This window comes from Narcine bancroftii, chromosome 2 (genome assembly GCF_036971445.1).
Source record: "Narcine bancroftii isolate sNarBan1 chromosome 2, sNarBan1.hap1, whole genome shotgun sequence".
In the NCBI taxonomy this organism is placed as follows: Eukaryota; Metazoa; Chordata; class Chondrichthyes; order Torpediniformes; family Narcinidae; genus Narcine; species Narcine bancroftii.
The window spans coordinates 63,806,499-63,821,629 of NC_091470.1; the positions used below are offsets into that span (position 1 = coordinate 63,806,499).

Below are 15,131 nucleotides of genomic sequence, written 5' to 3' on the forward strand. Positions count from 1 at the left end.
AACATTCAATCATCACTGGCTCCGAAAGAATTCTCTGTCAGAAATCGAATGTTTAGTGAAAGCAAGTGAAGATTTCACATTGTTCTTTAATTACATTTTAAATAATTAATTAAGGAAAGCATTTTGGTGGCCCAGAGGTCAAAGTGCTTGCAATAAAATGACAGATTTGAAAGGAATTTGACAGCTTGTATTAGTTTTCTGTGGAGCCAATCCGGACTTAATCGGCCAAATGACCTTCACTTGCATTGAAGACATTCGTGCATTAATCCTGAACCAGACCACAGTAGCTGAGCGGCATGTGATTGTGGAGAAAATGTAATTTGGCATATTAGAATACAAGAGTGAAGGATAAATGGACATGTTATGAAATGTCAGCAATGTTAAGCTTAAAATAGTTCTTTTTAAATGAAGTCAAGCAAACTTTGAATTTGAATTCTATAGACGGATCATTAAAGGGTCACGTGCTCAGAAGAGGATGTAGTTGCCCAATTCAGTGATGTATATTTCAGCACTTTGAATACTCCAACCGTGCATCTTGGCGCCTCACAGTTCGGCGGGCAGCAACCTCCTTTGAAGAAGACCGCAGAGCCCACCTCACTGACAAAAGACAAAGGAGGAAAAACCCAACACCCAACCCCAACCCACCAATTTTCCCTTGCAACCGCTGCAACCGTGCCTGCCTGTCGGACTTGTCAGTCACCAACGAGCCTGCAGCAGACGTGGACATACCCCTCCATAAATCTTTGTCCGCGAAGCCAAGCCAAAGAAGAAAAAGAAAGAAATACAATGATAATGCTTGATATTACAGCAGATCCCAACATGGCCAGAGAACTCATCTCCATTGTCCAGATAATCCTTGAAGCATCCATACAAAAAAAAGAAGCCTGGGTGCAGCAGCAGAGCTAAGAGGGGAGCAGCAGGGGGAGCAATTGCTTTCCCCGAGCAAATTCTTCAAAAGTTGTGCCTTTTCAACAATTTTTTTTAAATTTGTCCAATGCCAACTCAACCATTCAATGACTGATTCAACTATTAGGCGTGCACATGGTAAAAGGTGCTATAAAAATGTATAATGAATTTTAAATTATTTGATATGAGACCTGACACCCAATTTGTTTCCTCCCCCTCCCCCCACCCCACGCCCCATTTTAGAACCTGGCTAAGCCCCTGCCTGGATGGGGTGTGCTGGGAGGCTGACAGTGAGTAGTGGTAAGACCCCTGTTGAATAAGGTGTTCAATAAGGTGAGAGGGCAGTATTGGCGAGTAGCCATTAGAAGATGGGCAAGGGGAGGAATCTGCTCGAGGGATTTGTTCTTGAAGAATTGAAACCTAGATTGGTAATTGTTCTGTAGCTGGGGTTCAGAAGTCTAAAGGGAGTTCAAGTCAAGAGGATGCAATTGAGAGCCATAAGGGGTGGGACATAAAGCACAACATACCAGTGCATATTATGTGAATTTTTAGAGAATTAAAAATTAATAGAAAAGCATAAACCAATTCCAAATTCTGAAAAGTTGAAATATGAAGAGGATATCTGCAGTCGAATGAGGCCCATCATCATTCATTAGGTGTGAGTGGAAAAATTGACATAAGTAGTGTGTTTTATTTTTTGGAAGGGGATAAATAGTCAGTTGGTGTTGGCACCTCTGTCATAATGTCAGTTTCCAGCCCTGACTCCACAGTGCGATCAGGCAGCAGGTAGTCTTTAATACTTGTTTTATGTGACCACAAGTGGCATTCTTTCTTTTTTCCTGCATGATTAGTTTTGCAGGTATACACTGTGCACATGAACCAAAATCCCCAAAGGGTGCATAGTCGCCACATGTCAATTTCCAGGAGAATTACGATTTGCAGAAACATAGCAAGATACAGCCCAAATTCAAAGCATGCAAGATGCTCTCTCGCCTTCTCTGATTCTAGAAGCAATCAAACTATCAAAATAAGATATTTTGTTCTCATTCCATTTGAAAGCAAATGTGTTCAGTATCTTTAGCCAAAATATAATAGATCAAAGTCTTTACCTCATCTAGATTTTTTTATTGAAAGGACAACTAAATACTTCAAATATTTCATAAATAATAACCCTGAAAGAGACTGAGACTTGGATCAGCTGCTTGAAGTATCTGGACCACCCAGCCATTGAGGAACATTTTTCATTGGCTAGCATTGACAGTGCAAATTTTACCAACACCACTCTTCAAGATGGACCAAGTTCCTACATTGGGGTGCCACGGTTGGCGTAGCTATTAGCGCAATGCCTTTGGTGCACCAGCAATTGGGACCAGACCTGCGTTTGCTATCTATGAAGAGTTTACACGTTTTCCCTGTGTGTTTTCTCCAGGGGCTCTGGTTTTTTCCCACCCTTCAAAAAGTACTGGGGTGTAGGTTAATGGGCTGTATAATGAGCGGCACTGACTCGTGGGTCCGATTACAATCCTGTATATCTAATTTAATATCCAGGAATCATTATGATATGTAAATTTAAATTGTTGTAAAGTTCAGTTGAATGGTATAAATGGCTATTTCCCAGCCAAGATGGTAAACAATTTAGTAGTCAATTAACATAAACCATATTCCAGTGGAGGATGCTTTGGTGGTTAGGCTTTAAGACTAGTACAATTTATTCAATTCCTTTTCAATACAGCATAGATTTTAAAATATTGTAGAAAGGTAGACAAATGTTGAAACTAGCATTGCTCTTCCAAGATATTCAATTATTTTAATTGTTAAAACCTGAAAGAAGCATCTTGACATGCATGTGTTCTTGTGAACAAACACGAATTTGGAGCACAAGTGTTCTACTCTTCAAACCTAATTTGCGGAGGAGGTCAACCCTGCATTCCTTCCCATTAAATTCTCACCCCTTTGTTCAATATCTGTTTAGGTTTACCTTGGAGGTGCAAAGACTCTTGACCTTCACAAAACTTTTGTCTCATCACCATCTTAAGTAGGTGACCCAATGACTGAGAAATCCTGATCATTGTATTCTGGAATTTGCTTCTGCAAGTGTTTGTTTAATTGCCTTGCAAAGATTATCATTAAATTTGCATCCAAAATTAAGGAAGTAAATTACAAACAAACAAATCAGTTGGGCAAAATATTGTCCTAACAAGTTATTTTTGTCAATTATCTTAAATCTGTTTACTAATTAGCATTTCAAAAGCTTCTCTTTAACTACCTCTGTCTAAGCTTTGTAAAATAGATCCTCTAGCCCTCTCTGCTTCAAGCTATTCAATAAAATTCATCCCTCACAGTGGTTCTCAACCTTGCCCTTGGCCCCACTTTAATTTTATGCCCCACCATTAGTGGAAAAAAATTGTATTCAAAAGAAGTTTTAATTTTATGATTTACTGCAGGTGTATTTCAATGCTCCATCCTCCATCCTCAACATTCATTGGAGCGCTTTCATCCCTAACGTCGAAGTACTCGAGATGGCAGAGGTCGACAGCATCGAGTCCACGCTACTGAAGATCCAGCTGCGCTGGATGGGTCACGTCTCCAGAATGGAGCACCATCGCCTTCCCAAGATCGTGTTATATGGCGAGCTCTCCACTGGCCACCGTGACAGAGGTGCACCAAAGAAAAGGTACAAGGACTGCCTAAAGAAATCTCTTGGTGCCTGCCACATTGACCACCGCCAGTGGGCTGATAACGCCTCAAACCGTGCATCTTGGCGCCTCACAGTTTGGCGGGCAGCAACCTCCTTTGAAGAAGACCGCAGAGCCCACCTCACTGACAAAAGGCAAAGGAGGAAAAACCCAACACCCAACCCCAACCAAACAATTTTCCCTGCAACCGCTGCAACCGTGTCTGCCTGTCCCGCATCGGACTTGTCAGCCACAAACGAGCCTGCAGCTGACGTGGACTTTTTACCCCCTCCATAAATCTTCGTCCACGAAGCCAAGCCAAAGATTTCAATGCATAAAAGGTTTGGAATACACTGAAAGACATATTTCATATTCATCTACTACTTCAATATGACAACAATTTAAAACATTTAACAATGGTCTTTCCTTCAGTGGGAACCTTGCCCCTGACGACAGCTGCAGATTTTTTTCGATTCCAGGGACTAATTTTGTTAGCTTCAATCTTAAATCTCCCCATTTTGTAATTTCTAATGTTTCCCCTAACAGCACTGAAGCCACATTCTACTAAATAAGATGATGGAAAAAGTACAATAGTTCCCTTGCTAAAATAGTCGAGTTTGGGTATTTCTTTTCGATCTCATTAGACAGCCACGTCATAGTTCCTTTCACTTTGAACAGATATTTTGCAGATTCATCATGTTGCAACTCGTATAACTTCTCTTGGTATTGCACTATATCTTCAGATAATTTCACCAACAATGGCTGAGTTAACCAAGAGGGAAAAATCCTTCCGCATAGCAATCCTGCAATGTCTTTATACCCTTAGAGTTCCAACTCTTTAAATGATTATTGAACATTGAGAAAGGAATAACTGATTATTATATAATGGGGTTAAAATTGAAAATTTACCTTTTGATCTTAAAATATTATTTATTTTAGTCCAAACCTTTAATAAATGTTTTAATACTGGCATATTACATTCCCATTACATTCCCGCAACAAATTCATATTCCATCGAAATATAAATTGATGCACCTCAACTTCAGAATTACAAGCCATCTCCAGTTTTGCCCAACTTGGAGGTTGATCCATGTCTATCAACCTGCTAACAAATTTCAACTGAGGTGCCTCATAATAATTTTGAAAATTAGGTAACTGAAGTCCACCTAATGCATATTTCCATGTGAGTTTATACAATGCTACTCGTGGTAATTTACCTTTCTATAAAAATTCCCTCACCATTTTATTTAAATCCTGGAAAAAAATCCTTTGAAAGGGAACGTGGTATCAACTGAAATAAATATTGAATTCGAGGAAAAATGTTCATCTTAATACAGTTTACATGACCAATTAAGGTTAACGGAAGATCTTTCCATTTAAATAAATCCGCTTTAATCTTTTTTTAATCAAGGAACATAATTTAACTTGTATAAAGATTGATAATCAGCATTTACAATTACTCCTAAATATTTGAGTTTATCTGACCATTTTAATTTTATAATACTTTTATATTCTGAATAATCACCGTCTCCAATTGGCAAAATGTCACTCTTATCCAATTTAACTTTATATCCAGAAAGTTCTCCAAATTGTAATAAACATTCCTGCAATTGTGACAATGACTCTTTTGGTTCTGTCAAATATATCAAAACATCATCTGCAAATAAATTCATCTTATATTCCTCATCCATAACTCTCATCCCTCTTATCTTTTCATTCTGTCTTATCATCTGAGCTAATGGTTCAATAGCCAATGCAAATAAGGCTGGTGACAATGGACAACCTTGCTGAGTCAAATGTGTCAATTTAAATGGTAAAGAAACTTGACCATTTGTCACCACCCTAGCAATTGGGTTTGTATATAAAGCTTTAACCCAACCAATAAAAAAAGGGCCAAATTTAAACTTCTCTAGCACCTTAAATAAAAAAATCACCCCTTAAAAAAAACACCCTAAAAATCTGGGTGTGGTAAAACCCGATAGCAGAGGCTTTTCCGCATCTAGCGCAACCACCATTCGATATGCATTGACTAAAGTTATCAACCGAAGGATATTATCTGATGCATTCCCATTCTTAATAAAACCTTTTTGATCAATATATATCAACTTAGGTAGGTACTTAGCAAGCTGATTTACGAACACTTTTGCTATAATTTTATAATCTACATTCAATAAAGAAATAGGTCTATACGAAGACACTTTCAACGGATCTCTATCTTTTTTTGTATTGCAGTGATTAAAGCACTCGAACAAGATTCTGGTGTCACCTGTTCTTCAGTTATTTGTTGTAATACATCCCCAAATACAGAAGATAAATCTTCATAAAAGATTTTATAAAATTCCACAGAAAATCCATAATCCCCTGGTGACTTTCCATTTGGCATCTCCTGCATAGCCTCCTTAATTACAAAATCTGAAAATGGAGATTCCAATTCCATAACATCTTCCTCCCCTAATACCGGTAATATTAATTTAGAAAAATAAGATTCAATAAAACCATTATCCTGCTTCCACTTAGAAGTATATAATTTCGATAGAATGAATAAAACTGGTCATTAATTTCCTGAGGTTTATAGGTAACTATTGAATTCTTTTTAACAGCATTAGTGGTCTGCGATACCTGTTCCATTTTTAATTGCCATGCAAGTACCTTGTGTGCCCTCTTACCCATTTCATAAAAACACTGCTTAGATCGATTAATTAAATGCTCAAATTGATAGGTTTGTAATGTATTATAACGTAATTTCGAATTTGCCAAAGCCGCTTTTTTAATCTTCTGTCACATCTTTCTGAAAATCTTTCTCTAACTCAGCAATTCGTTGCTACAACTCTAAACTTTCTGCCATATATTGTTTCTTAACTTTCGTAGTATAACTAATAATCTGCCCTCTTAAATAAGCTTTCAAAGCATCCCATAATACAAAACAACTATCTACAGAATTAACATTCTCAGCCAAAAGCAAAGTAATCTGTTCTTTAACAAAAGTAACAAACTCTGGTTTTTTTCAATAACATTGTATTAAACCTCCATCTGTAGGATGAACGTACCACTTCCGAACTTGCACAAGAAAAAAAAATCTATTCTGGAAAATGAATCATGTTGAAATGAATAAAAAGAAAAATCTTTCTCTGTAGGATTAACTCTTCTTCAAATATCCACCAAATTTAAATCTTTCATCAAGTCCCCAATTTGTATCGCCATCTTTGATTTCCTTATACTTTTCAGGGATCTATCCAAGGATCCAGAACACAATTAAAATCTCCCCCGACTAGAATATTTTCATTAGCCTGATTTAACAACAAAAAAGCTTCTGAAATAAAACATTTATCATCTATATTAGGTGCATAAACATTAAGCAAAGTCCAAGCTTCAGCAAAAATTTTACAGTTCACCCTCAAAACTCTCCAAGCATTTCCCTCCAAAGATTGCAATTCAAATGGATAATATGTCGAAACAGATAACTCGATTAATTTTGGAAATGAAAACTAAAATGAGTACTATGTGTGAAGAAATGACAAATATGAAGCATTTTGATATGACTGTAGTTAAAAGTGATGTTAATAGATGTATAAAATCAGTAGATATGGTACAAGATATTTTTTTTTAATTGAAGCAGCATTTTTTTAATGTAAAAATCAAGTGGAACGTAATAGGGAAAAAATAGAAAAAGTCGAGGATTCTTTTGTGGATTGGGGGATTCAGAAAAAAGAATTATTGATGAAAATTGACCTATTGGAAAATCAGACAGAGGAATAATGTAAAAATAGTGGGTCTCCCAGAAGATATTGAAGGTTCTGATCCAATTTAAAAAAGTTTTAAGAAATGGATTCCTGAGATGTTGGGCAAGGATTTTTTTCCAGAAGGTTTGGAGTTGGATTGAGCGCATAGAGCATTAAGGAAGAAGCCATTTCCAGGACAATCACCATGGGTGGTTTAATTCGTTGTTTGAAATATCAAGAAAGGGAAATTATATTACGACTGGCGGTGCAGAAGGCGCGACAAAGTCAAACTTCAATGATGATTCAAAATAATAGAGTATTTTTTTATGTGGATTTGAGTTAAGAAATTATTAGGCAATGTCAGGAATTTAATTCAGCCAAAGAAGTATTATGGAGGAAGGGTTATAAATTTGCTTTTCGTTATCCTGTGTTGTTAAAAGTTTTTTATGGCAATTTTCAATCCCAATTTTTTGAAAATGTTCATGGTGCATTAATTTTTGCCAATTCGTTGCCAGTTTTTTGAGGGAATGGACGATCTTCATCTTTGTCACCTAAAAGAAGGGCGAATGGGAATGGGAAGAATAGGAAGCATGGAAAGAAAGAAGAGCTGACACAAAGTCTTCTTGATATTGAAGACCTGGTACAGTCATTGGGACCTGGTACAGTCCCAATGAATGTTCCAGGTATTATATTATATTTGATTATATTTGATTGTGTTTCATTGAATAATGTATATATGTCTGGCTTGGGGAGTGAATGGCACTGAAATCTTTGACAGTCATCTGCTGCTAACGGGTTTTACCACACCCAGATTTTTAGGGTGTTTTTTTTAAGGGGTGTTTTTTTTTCTTTATTTTTCTTTATTTGACCTTTTTAGGGGAGGGTTTGTGATTTTAAGGATTTATAAGTGGAGTGATATTTTATAATGGGTGAATATATTGTTAGTTTGTAGAAATGTCTAATTTGAAACGGAGATGTGATTATTGAGACCATTTGGAATCCTCGTCGCCAATGAGATAATTTGGAATGAATGATAATAAGACTGGTCAGAAAAATATAATTATAATGTTAATGAAGCATAAAAACAGTTAAAATAAGAAAAATGTCAGAAGAGCAAAAACACGTTATGAAAATAAAAAGAACAAAGTGATTTTATTTAGAAGTTACCACAATTGTGTTCATAACATAACATATAACATAACATAACAATTACAGCACGGAAACAGGCCATTAGGCCCTTCTAGTCCGCACTGAACCAAACACCCCTTTCTAGTCCCACCTCCCTGCACAATGCCCATAACCCTCCATCTTCTTCTCATCCATATACCTGGCCAACCTTTTCTTAAATAATACAATTGACTCCGCCGCCACTATTTCTCCCGGAAGATCATTCCACACGGCTACCACTCTCTGAGTAAAGAAGTTCCCCCTCATGTTACCTCTAAACCTCTGCCCCTTAATTCTTAACTCATGTCCTCTTGTTTTAATCTTTCCTCCTCTTAACGGAAATAGTCTATCCACATCCACTCTGTCTATCCCTTTCATAACCTTAAATACTTCTATCAAATCCCCTCTCAACCTTCTACGCTCCAAAGAATAAAGACCTAATCTGTCCAATCTCTCCCTATACTCTAGATGCTTAAACCCAAGTAACATTCTGGTAAACCTTCTCTGCACTCTCTCCACTCTGTTTATATCCTTCCTATAATTAGGCGACCAGAACTGCACACAGAACTCCAAATTAGGCCGCACCAACGTCTTATACAATCTCAACATCACCTCCCAACTCCAATATTCCATGCAATGATTGATAAAGGCCAGCATACTAAAAGCCTTCTTCACCACCCTATTCACGTGAGTTTCTACCTTCAGGGAACGATGTACCGTCACTCCTAAATCTTTCTGCTCTTCTGTATTCATCAATGCTCTCCCATTTACCATGTATGTCTTATTCTGATTCTTCTTACCAAAATGAAGCACCTCACACTTATCAGCATTAAATTCCATGTGCCATTTTTCAGCCCACTTTTCTAAGCAGCCCAAATCCCTCTGCAATCCTTGAAAACCTTCATTATCCACTATTCCACCTATCTTAGTATCGTCTGCATATTTACTCATCCAATTCACCACCCCATCATCTAGATCATTAATGTATATAACGAACAACAATAGGCCCAATACAGATCCTTGAGGCACACCACTGGTCACCGGCCTCCAATCTGACAGACAATTATCCACTACCACTCTCTGGCCTCTCCCTTTCAGCCAATGTTCAATCCATTTGACTATCTTAAAATTTATACCTAAAGACTGCACCTTCCTAACTAACCTTCCATGTGGTACCTTATCGAAGGCCTTACTGAAGTCCATATAGACAACATCCACTGCGCTACCCTCATCCACATTCCTAGTCACCTCTTCAAAAAATTCAATCAGATTGGTCAAACATGACCTTCCTCCCACAAATCCATGTTGACTGCTCCTGATCAGACCCTGTCTATCCAGATGTTTATAAGTACTATCTCTAAGAATTTTCTCCATTAATTTACCTACCATAGACGTCAAACTTACAGGCCGATAGTTACCAGGCTTCCTCCTTGAACCATTTTTAAATAACGGAACCACATGCGCAATGCGCCAATCCTCCGGCACTATCCCCATATCTAATGACATTTGGAAAATTACTGCCAGAGCCTCTGCTATTTCCTCCTTCACTTCTCTCAATGTCCTGGGGAAGATCCCGTCTGGTCCCGGAGACTTATCCACCTTTATATTCTTCAAAAGCCTTAAAACTACACCTTTTGTAATCTCTATATTCCCCATATTTACCCAATTTGCTTTTTTTATCTCACATCTCCCAATATCCTTCTCCTTAGTGAATACCGAAGAAAAGAAACTGTTCAATATCTCCCCCATTTCTCTAGGCTCCACACACAGTTTTCCGCTCTGATTTTCTAAGCGACCAATTTTGTCTCTAGCTTTCCTCTTACCATTAACATATTTGTAGAATTCTTTTGGATTAGTTTTCACCCTGCTTGCCGTAGTTTTCTCGTACCTTCTTTTAGCTTTCCTAATTCCTCTCTTAAGATTCCTCTTACATTCAATGTATCTTTCAAACATCTCCTTAACTCCATGCTTCTTATATCTAATGTACGCCTCCCTTTTTCTTCGAACCAAGTTTCCAATATTCCTTGAAAACCACGGCTCTCTCAAACCTTTTGCCCCTCCTTTTAACCTAACAGGAACATAAAGCTTTTGCACTCTCAAAATCTGATCTTTAAAAGACTTCCATCTCTCTACTACATCCTGCCCATAAAACAAATTGTCCCAATGCACACCCTGCAAGTCCTTTCGCATCTCCTCAAATCTAGCTTTTCCCCAATCAAAAACCTCAATCCTTGGCCCTGATTTCTCTCTTTTCATAATGACATTGAAGCTGATGGCATTATGATCACTGGACCCGAAGTGCTCGCCAACACTAACCTCCGTCACTTGACCCATCCCATTTGCCAACAATAGATCTAACACTGCTCCTTCTCTGGTCGGCACCTCTACACCCAGATGTTGCCAAGTCACATCTTTCACACCAACAAAAACTAGTTTTTTTTTCCAAACCAACTTTTTAATTATTTCCCAAAATATTGCCATGCCCGACCGGTGGGGCATAAACTCCACCTTGATAATCTATGCTTCACTCGCACTATGTTAGGATAGAGTTGACCACTCTCCACTACACATCAATGGATGTGATGTGGGGAGAGTAGTTCTTTGGCGTGCATCTCACTGACAACCTATCCAAGAACTACAGCCCCTCACTAGTCAGGCTGACACAGCAGTGCTTGCACTTTGAGGAGAACCAGGTTACCAGGTCCTCCTTGACATCTTTATAGAGGAGCACAATTGAGTGTTCTGTCAGGCTGCATCATTGTGTGGTATGGTAGCTATAACACATCGGACTGGAAGAAAATGCAAGGGACCATTAAGAAGGGCAAGAAGATTACTTGGATCTCCATTTCGTCAATTAATGACATTCACTGGGAGTGTTGCTCTTTAAAAAAAAAAGAATTGAGGATCCTAACCATCCATAACACAGGATTTTGACCTAATGCCAGTGGTGTCACTATGGTTGGTTTCACCCAGTGCGGTACTCATGGTGCTTCTCTTTCCCCCCCCTCCCCCACTCACACCCATGGACTGAGTGTACCAAACATAGAAGAAACAGATGTGTGTTCTTCATACAGGCATGTCCAAGGTGGTGGTGTCAGCAGCGTTGAATGGGGAAGGCTCTGACTCGAGCACATTAGAAGATTCAAAAAGTAAATGAGAGCTTTAGCCTTGTATGTATATTTATACATGTTGGATGGGATTACAAAAATAATGATTTTTTTTGTTATAACTAACTACAGGGATATTTTTATTAAAAAATAAAATAATACATTTCTACTGAAACACTGCCCAAAAATGTTATAGACAGTCACTTTGTTGTCACTCCTTCTGCTGGTGTCACCCGGTGTGGTCCACACCCCATTAGTGATGTCATTGCCTACTGTCAAAAGAAAGGTGGTACAAGATCATTGAATTGGAACTGCTAGAATGGGAAATAACTTCTTCCTGCAGGCTGTGAAACTGAATGGTATCCTAGAACCTGGGGGTCTCTTGTAAATGTTAATCATTCAGAAATATTAATACAGATTAGTTCTTTGTGCATGTATGTGATGTGCACATGTAGGCATTGTGGTTTGTAGAAATGTTTGAGCTGTTGTGACCTAGACCAGCAGCAATAGAAATTCTCCAAGACAATGGTATGTTCAAAACAATTTTTTATGAATAACTACACTTCTTGACTCTTAACTTAAACATGTATGTGCAAAAGTTGGGTTGTGTGTTGCAAAACCCAAACCATTACAGTTTAGGCATAATTCCAAAGAGAATATTTTAAAGTTTTGTCTCAAAGCATTTTGTGTTAAAACTCAGTCTTCACTGCTGTTCAAAAGTTATCAAACTCACAATTTCTTGTGGGTTTGTTTTCAGAGAATTGTTTCTTCATACAAATGATTTCCCTCTCTTGCATGGAGGTTTCAGAACTTGCATTTTCTTCCACAATGATTTCACAAACCCTGGCAAAGGTTACATGGAGTGGCCATGTAAAATGGACACAGTGAAACTGTCCTCTTTCCGAGAGACAGCTGAAGTTTCTCTTCCTTGCCATTGATTTGTGTATCTCCCATTGTAAAGATCTTCTTCTTTTTGGCTTGGCTTCGCGGACGAAGATTTATGGAGGGGGTAAATGTCCACATCAGCTGCAGGCACATTTGTGGCTGACAAGTCCGATGCGGGACAGGCAGACACGGTTGCAGCGGCTGCAGGGGAAAATTGGTTGGTTGGGGTTGGGTGTTGGGTTTTTCCTCCTTTGTCTTTTGTCAGTGAGGTGGGCTCTGCGGTCTTCTTCAAAGGAGGTTGCTGCCCGCCAAACTGTGAGGCGCAAAGATGCACGGTTTGAGGCGATATCAGCCCACTGGCAGTGGTCAATGTGGCAGGCACCAAGAGATTTCTTTAGGCAGTCCTTGTACCTCTTCTTTGGTGCACCTCTGTCACGGTGGCCAGTGGAGAGCTCGCCATATAACACGATCTTGGGAAGGCGATGGTCCTCCATTCTGGAGACGTGACCCACCCAGCGCAGCTGGATCTTCAGCAGCGTGGACTCGATGCTGTCGACCTCTGCCATCTCGAGTACTTCGACGTTAGGGATGAAGGTGCTCCAATGAATGTTGAGGATGGAGCGGAGACAACGCTGGTGGAAGCGTTCTAGGAGCCGTAGGTGATGCCGGTAGAGGACCCATGATTCGGAGCCGAACAGGAGTGTGGGTATGACAACGGCTCTGTATACGCTTATCTTTGTGAGGTTTTTCAGTTGGTTGTTTTTCCAGACTCTTTTGTGTAGTCTTCCAAAGGCGCTATTTGCCTTGGCGAGTCTGTTGTCTATCTCGTTGTCGATCCTTGCATCTGATGAAATGGTGCAGCCGAGATAGGTAAACTGGTTGACCGTTTTGAGTTTTGTGTGCCCGATGGAGATGTGGGGTGGGGCTGGTAGTCATGGTGGGGAGCTGGCTGATGGAGGACCTCAGTTTTCTTCAGGCTGACTTCCAGGCCAAACATTTTGGCAGTTTCCACAAAACAGGACGTCAAGCGCTGAAGAGCTGGCTCTGAATGGGCAACTAAAGCGGCATCGTCTGCAAAGAGTAGTTCGCGGACAAGTTTCTCTTGTGTCTTGGTGTGAGCTTGCAGGTGCCTCAGATTGAAGAGACTGCCATCTGTGCGGTAGCGGATGTAAACAGCGTCTTCATTGTTGAGGTCTTTCATGGCTTGGTTCAGCATCATGCTGAAGAAGATTGAAAAGATAATACAACAAGAACAGTACCTCTCTCACTAGAGGCTACTGTATTTTCAAAAGCAAATGACTCTTCTCTGACTACTGGCCATTGAATCAGAAGTCCTCTTTGTGTTCTTTTCCTTCGCAAACCACTATTGTTCCAGCAATTGATTGAACCATTCAATTCTAATTTTTATTGTTCTGTTTTTCAAATGCTGCAACTCCGTATATGTAATTGTGTCTGTGTGTCCATGTCCATCACAAAAAGTCCCTTTGCTAATAAATGTATTCAATTTTAACCAAAGATTAATAATAATTCATCACAGTATAGTCTGATAAACAACATTTTCTTTTCCCTCTCCAATATCTTTGAAACACAGAATTATGCAATGCTCCCACATTACTATTTACCATAATTTTCTGGCTTTCCTATTTTTTTTCTCCATTTAGAAGTGAAATCCCATGAGATGTATTACTCGTTTTATAAACCTCCCCTGCCATCAAAATTTGCATGTAGGCAAGACAAATTCCTTTTTAAAATTTGTGGCATTTGTGAAGCATTGTATTCCTTTTATTTTTCAAAACATTGTATTATATCTTGCATTTTAAGTTGAATGGCATATTTTTAACTGGCCAATTTTTATATTGCCAGTTTTATTTTTTTTTTGAAGTAATAGCCTGCAGGTGGAACTGCCCTTCAGAAAGATCATGTTTTGATTTTTGGCTGCTTCTCCACTTTCCTACCTGTTTCCCAAACGATTGATCCCTCTGTGGTCCAGAAATCTATTTCATTTAGACTGAATATATTCAGCATTCTCTCCAGAGTAGAAAATTCCAGTGATTCATGGCTCTCAAAGAAACTCATTACACTTATCTTAAACAGGCAATACTTTATGCTGAAACTATTTTTCCCTCAAGGAAATGTATCTCGGCATCTCCTTTCTCAAGCCCCTTAAAGCTGTATGTTTCATTAGGATCACTTCTCATACTTTGAAATTTCAATAAGTATGGGACCAACTGGTCAACCTCTCTTTGCACAACCACTTCAACTCTGAACCTTATCAAAACGGCTTCCACTGCAAATAGTAGGTGCTAATAATTTACCTAGTGAGATCAGAGCCATACACAGGATTTGGTCTCGCGAACACCTTGTACAGTGTGGCAATACTTGTCTAGTTTATTCAACAGTTTGCTTTCCCAAACATTGGATATTAATTTTCATGTACATGGACATTATTCAATATTTAAGCTATATTTTTCTTTTCTATTCTTCCAAAGTGGGTAACTTTGCATTCTTCACAAACATTCTGCTAATTTTTTTTTAATCTGCTCACTAACGACTTATTTTTTAAATTGGAGATGCCCTTTTGGCCCATGATCCCATGTTGTTTGACTTATCTAGTACATTTTTTTAATGTGGGAGGAAACCAGAGCACCTGGAGGAAACACTTGCAGGTAACA

At 38.8% G+C, this 15,131-nt stretch overlaps 1 long non-coding RNA gene across 1 annotated transcript in view; it reads right to left on the reverse strand.

The window, feature by feature from the left end:
• Positions 1–14,712, reverse strand: part of LOC138753634 (uncharacterized) — a 50,774-nt gene extending 36,062 nt beyond the window's left edge. Inside the window, exon 1 of the long non-coding RNA XR_011351316.1 lies at positions 14,415–14,712. This is a non-coding gene — a long non-coding RNA (uncharacterized lncRNA). The remainder of the gene's footprint in view (positions 1–14,414) is intronic.
• Between the last annotated feature and the right edge of the window lie 419 nt (positions 14,713–15,131).